The sequence below is a fragment of the Aquarana catesbeiana genome, linkage group LG01 (genome assembly GCF_042186555.1).
Source record: "Aquarana catesbeiana isolate 2022-GZ linkage group LG01, ASM4218655v1, whole genome shotgun sequence".
NCBI lineage: Eukaryota > Metazoa > Chordata > Amphibia > Anura > Ranidae > Aquarana > Aquarana catesbeiana.
In genome coordinates this window covers 665324664-665335159 of record NC_133324.1, presented here as the reverse complement: position 1 = coordinate 665335159, position 10496 = coordinate 665324664, and positions in this window count along the sequence as shown.

The following is a 10496-nucleotide window of genomic DNA, read 5'->3' as shown; positions in this document are numbered from 1 at the left end:
CTAAATGTGAAGGGTTACTTTCATAGTTATTATACCACAACAACAAAATTATTGTAAATCCTGTAAAAAGACAACTATATTTTCTGCATATCTGTGTTATCCTAGCATCAGGCAAACAATGCCACTATTGTTTGTTAAGGCAAGGATTAAGCCTAGTACACACTAATAGTTTTTTTTTTTTTTCAACACAGTGGGCTGAAGGAAAAAAAACTGAAGAGCTCAGGAGGAGCTACTGTACTAATAGCTCTCCCCTGCTGAGCTAGTGTGTCCTGATTGCTCCCCCTGCCACAACATACCAGTCAACGCCGAACGGGTGCCAATTGGCAGACCGTTTTTGGTCATGCCCCTTCGACAGAACACGGGCCGAATGTCAGACAGTTTTGATTGCACTAACACTAACTCAAAAATGTTCCCTCTCCACTCCTGTTACCTATGCTGCCTAACCTGTGTAAAAAAGTTTTATAGTCTGTTACGATTCATTCACATAATCTGCAGCTAGTGTTGAGCACGCCTTCCTCTCCCCTTCAGCCGCTGCTCACTAATGCAGGAATTCACATGATCAGATTGGAGTGGACTAAATGTAGGTAAGTATAAACATCTTTTTTACACAGGTTAGGCAGTATAGGTAGCAGGAGGGGACATTTTCAAAACTAGTTAATGTTAGGCTGGAATTCTACTTTAAAGGTTATGGTAAAAGCATTTGCTCATTTACATTAGTCCAGCTTAAATCAAATTGAATATGTTTACTATATCTTTGCATATCTCTCCATGAGGGCAGCTGGTAGAATCAGTACCCCACTGGTTGCCCCCCCCCCCCCCCCAACCCTGCAAGTCCTCTGCCACCTCTGCCACCCTGGGTTCAGACATTTTCTATCAATGACAGCAATGAAATAGAAACACTACAATCTGATGAACCAATAGACTTTATTTACTGATATGATAAAGACAGTTGGAGTTGAACAACATAATAAACTCTATAATAATACTTCAGGTTGAATGTCACAAATAGTGAAATAGCAACCACAATGTAAAATGGCAAATGATCAAATATAAAGAATAATCAAACAAAAACAGCATATATATATATATATATATATATATATATATATATATATATATATATATATATATATATATATATATACAGTATATGGCCTATGTGACACTCCCTTCTGTACCTCAACCTATAGGTGCAAGCAATAAATTAAGTGTCACAATCATCCAGCAACAGTTAACTGTAATAGAATTTAACCTGCGCCTTCAAAAAGTTCTGGGCAAAATCAAGCACTATGAGCACAGTAAAGGCAATTCCTTATGTATTACAAGATGCAATCCTTTGGTCCTCAGCTAGCATTCGGGAGAGTTGTATTCGAAGAATTCCTGAATAGCAGAGCAAAGAAATTCAACTGGTTTTGCTTTAATAAACAAAGAAACAGAATCTTCCTGTGTTGGCAAAATGCAAAGAGAGATCACTGTGATTGCTGGTTTAAAGGTATTGTATCCTGTGGAACTACAAGTAATAGCAAGATGAATGGGGACAATGGTGTCTGTATACAGTGTCTATGTGGATGGATTGCCTTATCCTTTAGCACTATAAATAACAGCAAGTAAATGGAGACAATGGTGTCTGTATACAGTGTTTATGTGGATGGATGGGCAGGTGCCCGCTCACCAATACTGCAAATGAATGATGTTGGTGTTGATGAAGATGACTTTACAGGCTCTCCCTCAGGATCCTGGCTCAGGGGATGGCGTCTGACCTCCGTGGCACCACACCACGGCCTACCCGGATCTGGTGCAAATGCTGGATAGATGGAACAGGAGCGGTCTCCAGGCTGCCACCAGACAGTAAGGTGATGCTGTCCGCAGGTGTCACTCTGAATACCCGCTAGATGACTTCTCTTGCACAAGCCGCGACTCGGCCGCAGCACACACAGTCACAGAATCCCTGCTCACAGATCCAGGCCTGGGGTCCCAAGAGAGAGCTAGGCCTAGAACAGCCCCTTATATAGCCTCTCCCAGCAGTCTGTTCTTCCTTCATAGCCATCTGGTAGTTGTAGTTCAGAATGATTCAGCTAGAGGGGAAATCCCAGCAGTCTGAACTAGATGTCCCAAGATGCTTTGCTTTGCCTAGTATCTCCATTCAGGATATGATAGCGCAGAGTCAAAGCTCAACACCAGAGGGGAATGGATCCCACACAGTAAGGCTGCACAATGTCTTCTGATTGCAGGCACAGATATCCATCTACTATAGTGATAGCTATGTTCTTGTAGGGCTTGTGCCCCTCTCAGGACATGGAAGGTTGCAGTTATCACTGTAGTAGTTCTGACTATGGTTTGAGATTCATTCACAGAATATGTACTATAGTTTCTATGAATAAAACATGATCTATGAATGGAGAATGGGTGTATGATTGAAAGGTCTGCCCCATTCATAGACTGTAATTTTTTCATAGAAGCTGTAGATAATGGCTTCTATGAGTGGAGGAGCTAAGCAGAAAGAGTGGGCATAGGTATGACTGCCTGTCACAGCTCTCAAAGTTCTACTAAACTCCGCTGTACTGGAAGAAGAGAAAGATTCACATAAACCATGAGACAGCAGCACAAAGGACACATCATGCTCAGAGTAAGTAATGTCCCGTGTTTTTATTTAGGCATTTCAATTTTTTTGGGTAGAGTAGAGAATGGTTCGGTGATAAAAAGACCGTATAAAGAATTTGGGTGACTTTTATTATTATTATTTTTTTTTACATTTAAATGGTTTATAGCGGAGTTCCACCCAAAAATGGAACTTCCACTTTAAGTGTTGGTGACCCCCTGACATGCCACATTTGGCATGTCATTTTTTTGTGGGGGAGCGGGTACCCTGTTTTCACAGGCACCCAGCTCCCACTTCCTTCCCTGGCGCCATGGCGCCAGAAGGAAGATCACTTCTCCCCCCTCCCTGCAATCTTCTGGGACAAGTCACAGGTCCCAGAAGATTGCCTGCCCATTCACAGCGTGCAAGCGCAGTGCGTGCGGCTGTGAAGCCACAGCCGGGCGCCCACAGTTAGAATGCCGACATCGCGGAGAGGAGAGGGAGAGGAGCGCGGCATCGCTGGACCGTGGAACAGGTGAGTGTCTGATTATTAAAAGTCAGCAGCTACACTTTTTGTAGCTGCTGACTTTTAAATGGGTGGAACTCCACTTTAAACTGATGTTATTATTTAGGGAAAGGGGGCTCTAACTTGTGCAGTTATGTGTGGAATATTCAGCTTGATATACTAAGCTCTATAAACAACAAGTTTTCCTGCTGCCTTCATATAAGAAATCTTACTATTCATATGCAATATTTTAGATTTGCCTCATAGCAGAAAGGATTTTTAAAATTTACTTTCTTTGTGCTGACCATAAAAAGAAATTAAATATTTACACCACAATACAGAATAGTCCCTTTAAGATCAAGTTAACATTTAGGGATAGCTTGGAGGTTAGGGACATTTAGACCCTCAATGAAAACTAGTGGATGAACAGCTTGTCTTACAACTAGCTATATATGTGGCTATTTAAAGGAATAGATCTCCTTTTTTCTTTTATTATGTCTTTCATGTCTGTCATGTTATAGTAAGACACAAATGGCCAATGCACTGACTTGAATTTAGGAACTTGACTTTATTTTTGAAAGAGGTTTGTGTGTGCGTTGTCATCTTAATTCTATTTACTTTTTTGGGGGGGAAAGGGTAGGGGAAAACAAAATTAAAAATAATAGTATATCCTGTTTACATTATTTCATCTGTACACAAATAACAAACTTGTCTTGACCACTTAATGAGTACTAAAGTCACATACATTACATTGAATAATAGTAAAGAGCATTAATCACTAAAAACTGCTGTATTAGTATTGCTGAAATATTCTTACCTACTTAAAGCTGCAGCTACTGCTTTTTAGTATTTCTGGCTCTCCCTAACAGGTAGCAGGTGGGTGATGTATCAGCCTCTTGATATTTACAAAAGTAAAAGAACACATCCCTGGGCACCCTTTAGATGTGTATGTTCCAGGGAGGGTGCTGGGCTAGGAGGGAAAGGAACATGCTTGTCTAAAGGGATGTTAATGCTATGTTCTTTCCCTTTGGCTGACCTCCTCTGCTCTCAGTGAATCTAAATGGGTGGCTACAAAGGGAGATATTGAGAGAGTACAATGAATTGTAAACACAAACATAAAGAAAATGAATGCAAGTGATGATCTTTGGAATGATTCTAAGCTATGTATGGGGATTAAATGCACACAGCATTTGAAAGAAACAGGATAAAACAATTGAAAATATAAACTTGGAGTAAATATGTGTAGTGCTTACTCCCGCAGGAGCCGCTGGATATAATGGATTCTCTCTTCTGCCATGACTCTTTAAGCTGCTCGGACGCCACTGACACACCTGTGTAACATAAATGTTAGTATGCTATCACTCTATAATAATACGCATAAAATAGGCCACAAGCAACCTGGTGGTAGATTAATTAGATGTGTTGTGGAAATTCAGTCAAGCAATGCATGAATCAAAAAGCAGGCAATTAAACAGGTTTACAGATGCTGTATTAGATATTGTGAAAACTCGCCATATGATGACAATCAACTAAAACGCCTGAAAAGCGCTTCAGTGTGGCTTTAGTGGCTTTAGCCACTAGCAGTAACCATTGTATTCTGTTGGCTGAGAATGCTCCCTGTGCCCCCTACTGGCAAAATATAATAGCACAGCAAGAGGCATTCCCCTATCAACACTGACTGTGTTGATGGGTGAATCAAGTGATTTTCCTTCCTTCCACCTGTTGAATTGATAAAAAGTTAATACTGGTTCTGATAGAAAGGTGTCAGAGCATACAGTGCATCACAGTTTGTTGCATATGGATCTGCACAGCTGCAAACTGCTGGGAAACTTGGATCCTGCCATTAATGTAGATGTTACTTTGAAATTTATGCCTCAGTGGGTCAGGGCTGTTTTGGTGACAAAAGGGGAGCCTACTCAATGTTAGGAGGGTGGTCATAATGTTATAGATAAACAGTGCATAATTTCACTTTATTGGATGCTAGTGATTGTATGATAGTTCCTTAATACTTTTGTATGTTGAGTTCATAATTTGAACTAGCTCTGCTCATTTTGGGTAATATTACTATTATTGTTTGAACATTTGCAGGCAAACTGCCGAGTAGCAGAAAAAAGGGAGTTGTATTTTTAGGGAGGGAAACTACACTATATTATCAAAAGTATTGGGATGCCTGCCTTTATACACACATGAACTTTAATGGCATTCCAGTCTTAATCCATAGGGTTCAATATTGAGTTGGCCCACCCTTTGCAGTTATAACAGCTTCAACTCTTCTGGGAAGGCTGTCCACAAGGTTTAGGAGTGTGTCTATGGAAATGTTTGACCATTCTTCCAGAAGTGCATTTGTGAGGTCAGGCACTGATCTGGACGAGAAGATCTGGCTCGCAGTTTCCGCTCTAATTCATCGCAAAGGTGTTCTATCAGGTTGACGTCAGGTCAGTCAAGTTCCTCCATCCCAAACTCGCTCATCCATGTCTTTATGAACCTTGCTTTGTGCACTGGTCCAAATCATATGGGGGAGGGGGGATTATGGTGTGGGGTTGTTTGGGTTGTTTTCAAGGGTTGGGATTGGCCCCTTAGTTCCAGTGAAGGGAACTCTTAAGGCCTCAGCATACCAAGACATTTTGGACAATTTCATGCTCCCAACTTTGTGGGAACAGTTTGGGGATGGCCCCTTCCTGTTCCAACATGACTGCGCACCAGTTGTGCAAGGTCCATAAAAACATGGATGAGTGAGTTTGGCGTGGAAGAACTTGACTGGCTTGCACAGTCCTGACCTCCACCTGATAGAACACCTTTGGGATGAATTAGAGCGGAGACTGCGAACCAGGCCAACATTTCCATAGACACACTCCTAAACCTTGTGGACAGCCTTCCCAGAAGAGTTGAAGCTGTTATAGCTACAAAGGGTGGGCCAACTCAATATTGAAGCCTACTGACTAACACTGGGATGCCATTAAAGTTCATGTTGGTGTAAAGGCAGGTGTCCCAATACTTTTGAGAATAAAGTGTACATTGCTAAGGTTGTAATGGGGGATATTTTAAGGTATATGGTGCTGAAAAGGAGCCAGGTGTTGTGCACCAGCATTAATAATCCCCCATCTACAGTAAGCCCCCCTCACCCCCGAATACTCAAACACCAATCACACATGCCACATGTTCTGAGTGTGAAGGGGGCTCCTTTACATTAAGAACATGGGGTGAACATCAACTGTCATAATATGATTCAGAAGGAAGCCTTCAAACACAGACCATTGTTTGCGTTATCCTGGATCCCCTTTGGCCGACTCTTCAGGTCTGAAGCTTATAGATATCATATCCACATTTGAAAATAAAAACATTCCTTAATACTGAAAATAAACTATAGTGGGATCTGTGGCAGGACTTACTGTGCCGCGTGTTTTAGTGAACTTTCTATTACTTCTTGCTCTGTTCTTACAAGATCAACAGTCAGTCAGAGTTCTGTCAATGGGTGACCGGTGCTAGGAGGCTGGGAACACTTACCATGTAACTTTATAAAGCATGCTGAAGAAGTTACAGCAGTTTTATTTAAATTTTCTTATAAACAATGAAAGTTAACATAATGTAGTGAAAGGAGTTGTAGATTAAAAAAGTTTCTTATTATTTAAAGTTGATGTAAAAAGCTATCCTTATGTACACAGTAAGCATGAAAGTGTGCACACTTTGTAAACACTGAGATGTTTGACAGACATGTTCTTCAAATTACCCATAAACAGACTGGATGGTAAAAATGAATAGTGTCACATTGACAAACCTCCTACTTTAGTTTTACACAGTGGAAAATCTTCAGAGCAATTTACAAGCAATTTTCCGGATTGAGTTTCTTCTGCTTCCAATGGCAGCTGAAAACCACTGCTTGCTGGGACATTTTCAGGTGATTTCAAGATTTCATATGTAAAGAAAGAGACAGCCACAAATTACTGTTTAACAGGGCATGCACAGTGGGTTGAAAGTGATATGTTTTACACAAGAGGAGAAAATTTTAAAGTTTTAACACTCAGTAAGGGGTAAGGGAATGCATTTTCATTGTGGTCACATATATATATATATATATATATATATATATATATATATATACCCAGTGACATTACTATCCTCAGGTGATGCATACAGATGAAACAAATCCTCCTACATGTAGCGGTACCCCCGTGAGGGCTGCTGATTAACTCTATACCCCACTGGCTCCCCCGACTCTGCAGATCCTCTCTTACCTCTGACACCTTGGGTTCCATTCTGCAATGTGGCGTTAGTAATGAGAAACTCACACAATATCACTGAACCACTCAGAAAAGTTTACTGAGATAAGTAATGGAACACAATAAAGAGCATGAATAAACACAAGTTATGATTAACAACGATTATCACTTAATGCACATATACAGAACTTATAACCTTATAATCACCTTAAAGCAGGATTCTGGCCAGGATAATTTTTTTTTAAAGTCAGCAGCTACAAACACTGTAGCTGCCGATTTTAAATGAGTAGACTTACCTGTCCTGGTGCTCTGTGAATGGCCCCGTGGTTTTCTGGGAACACACACAGTGTGAGTGCAATACAGTACTGACCTTACAGTGCAGGGGGGAAAAGACAAGGCCCCAAAATCCAGCTGTATGATGCCTGTGAAGAAATAGATTCATCTCTGTGGAACTACAAGTCTCACTAGCAGTCTGTAGAAAGAACTCACTCAGCAATACTGTAATCTCTACTGGAATGGGCAGGTGCCCTCTCACCACAATAGACTCAAATGGCTGTGAGGCTCGTCCCCTCCTGCTGTCTCTGTCTGGTGAAGATGGCGCCGCCATGCCGTGCTGCAACTCCCAATGGGCTGAAGTGCAGGTGGCTTCCAGTTGCACTAAAGTGCAGGCCGATCCACTTGCTGGAATAGCAGGGCTGTCCTCCAAGATCCCTCAGAGGCGGGCTACCCGGCTCTCCATTGTATAGGCCGCAGTCTCTCACTCCTGGTCACATACAGACCTCCTGCTGACAGGTGTTGAATGGTGTCCAGAGAGGCTGAAAACAGGCCGCACCGGTCCTTTTATCACTCCTCCCAGCAGGCAGTTCTGCGCGCTTTGCATTGTCTGTCCTGTAATTCAGGGCTGATCCAGCTAACAGAGTCACTTCCTCCTCCAAACTACATCTCCCACTATACTTTGCTGCATTCCTTCTCAAGGGGTAAGGAAAAATCCTAACAGAGTCCAGCCACCATTAGGGGGAGCCAAACTCATTTGTAAACAACAGATTATTCAACTACAATAACTATAGTAGAAAACCCTTGGCTACATACATAGGTTGTACCTGTTTGTCTACAGTCTTCTCTTCTTAAAGCCCTTCAAAGTCCAGAATTTATAAAGCTTGTCTGAACTGTCAGAAAAATAGGGGTAAAGAGCTGAAGTCACACTCCGAGAGCTGATTGGAGGAAAGGGACACACCCACCTTCAAGCAGCACAGAGGAACAGAGCTGAGGTTGTCAATGGCTTCTTCCCCGTCACCTTTTTTCTCTTGGTGTCAGGAATACTTGTCAGAATTCATGCTGTTAGAAGAGGAATGAAGCAGCAGATAGAAATGACACATAGCGCTCTTAATTGAGACAAGTACACACTATAGAAGGATATACTTTGTTCATATTTCATGACTGAGGTTTACAACCACTTTAAAGTACTAAAAACTTCTGTATAAAGTACTTTATACAGTTATTGTGTGATACACAGCTACACAACCCTAATAAAGCAAGCAAAAAACTACTTTTACCTTGAGCCTCCTTTATTGGTGTCTCACACATTCTCCCTCCCAGACACCGAAGCTCATAGTAGGACGGTTTCAGCTAGACATGTGCAATTGGTTTCTTTCCGGAAATATCCGAATTAACGGAAACTCATTTAACACATTTTTCTGAATATTCGTAAATTTGAATATTCGAACATTTGAAAATTCGTAAATTCCAAAATCCAAAAACCCGAAAATTAAAAAAATATGAAATAATAACTAACTAATAATAACTTAACTATTACTAACTATTAAATTATAGGTACTGGAATTTCCTTTCAAATTTGGCTGTTAGTGAACGTAACAAATACGAATTTATTCAACATTATGAATTATCCGAAATAACGAATGCCTTATCTAAATGAATGGAACGTAAGTAATTAATAATAATAACTAACAATAATATTAATTAAAACCTTTTTATTAACAAATATAAAAACAAATATATAATAACCAATATAACAAATGGCACGAGGAAAAACAAAAAACAAACAAAAAAACCCCCAAAAAACAAATGAAATGAAAATGAACAAATTTTTCCGCAGTGCACATGTCTAGTTTCAGCAACAGATACAGTGCTGTCATCCAGAAAGCAGTGGGCATGACTATCTGTGGCCAGGTGCTGTTTGACAAGTTTTGGGCTTGTGAACTAGCAGTGACAATGCTGATAGCCACTCCAAAGGCAACATTTTAAACCCACTGTAGTGCAAGCAGTCACAGCCTACATGAGTATGGCAACTTTGCTCTGAATTCAGGAGCAGTGAAGCATCATTGTAACAACATCACAATGAGAAGTCTTAGATGGATTTCATTGGTAGGGTCAACAGCAGCTGCCCCAGCACCCCCTAATACTTACCTGAGCCCCATCTCTCTCCAGCAATGTCCACGAGTTCCTCAGCTGTTTGGGACTCTCCTCCAGATTGGCTGAGACACAGCAGCAGCTACTGCTCCCGCTACTGCTGTCAATCAAATTCAGTTAGCCGATCAGGAGAGAGGGGGCATGGGGCCAAACCACGGCTCCGTGTCTGAATGGACACAGAGCTGTGACTTGGCTTGGGTGCCCCCAAAGCAAGCTACTTACTGTGGGGGCACTTGACAGAAGGGAGGAACCAGGAGAGCCGAAGAGGGACCCAAGAAGAGGAGGAACTGGGCTGCACTGCGCAAAACATTTACACAGAGCAGGTAAGTATAACATATTTGTTATTTTTATGGGAAAAAAATGAAACTTTACAATCACTTTAAGTGCAGATATACAGAATCAATTTGTGAAAAAAATATTAGCCTTGATGATTCAATCTATTTCAGTTCTTATATACAGTATACTGGATACTTAGGCAGATGTTAAATGGCAATGAAGTTCAATAGCTAGTGCGGCTCTTCTGCTTGATTCCGAGCATGCGTGGAATTTTGTGCGTTGGAATTGTCTACACACACTCGAAATTTACGACAACGGATTTTGTTGTTGGAAAATTTGAGATCCAGCTCCGACAGCAAATATCCGATGCCTACACACGGTCAGAATTTCCGACAACAAGCTCACATCGAACATTTGTTGTCGGAAATTCCGATCGTGTGTACGCGGCATAACAGTGAGAGTATTATGTTCGTGCAGGGTTCTCTCAGGTTTT